Source organism: Leptonychotes weddellii, chromosome 10 (assembly GCF_054177405.1).
Source record: "Leptonychotes weddellii isolate Sample4059 chromosome 10, ASM5417740v2, whole genome shotgun sequence".
Classification (NCBI taxonomy): domain Eukaryota; kingdom Metazoa; phylum Chordata; class Mammalia; order Carnivora; family Phocidae; genus Leptonychotes; species Leptonychotes weddellii.
Window position 1 is genome coordinate 47332118 of NC_138378.1, and position 779 is coordinate 47332896.

Genomic DNA, 779 nt, shown 5'->3' on the forward strand with positions numbered 1-779 from the left:
AAATCTACAATGAGATATCACCTTACACCTGTAACAATGGCTAAAATTAACAACACAGGAAACAATAGATATTGGCGAGGATGTGGAGAAAGGGGAACACTCTTATACTGTTGGTGGGAATGCAAACTGGTGCAGCCACTCTGGGAAACAGTATGGAGGCTCCTCAAAAAATTAAAAATATAAATACCCTAGGATCCAGCAATTGCACTACTAGTTATTTACCCAAAAGATACAAAAATACAGATTCAAAGGGGGACATGCACCCCAATGTTTATAGCAGCATTATCAATAATAGCCAAACTATGGAAAGAACTCAAGTGTTCATCAACTGATGAATGGATAAAGAAGATGTGGTATATGTATATACAATGGAATATTACTCAGTCATCAAAAAGAATGAAATCTTCCCATATGCAATGACGTGGATGGACCTAGAGTGTATTATGCTAAGGGAAATAAGTCAGTCAGAGAAAGACAAATAGCATGTGATTTCACTCATATGTAGAATTTATGAAACAAAACAGATGAACATATGGGAAGGGGGAAAAAAGAAAAAAGAGAGAAGGAAACAAACCATAAGAGACTCTTAAAGAGAGAAAAAACTGAGGGTTGATGGGGGATGAGCCAGATGGGTGGTGTGTATTAAAGAGGGCACTTGTTATGATAAGCACTGGGTGTTGTATGTAAGTGATGAACCCCTGATTTCTACTCCTGAAACCAATATTGCACTGTATGTTAACTATTCAGAATCTAGATAAAAAATTGAAAAGAAAAAAAAA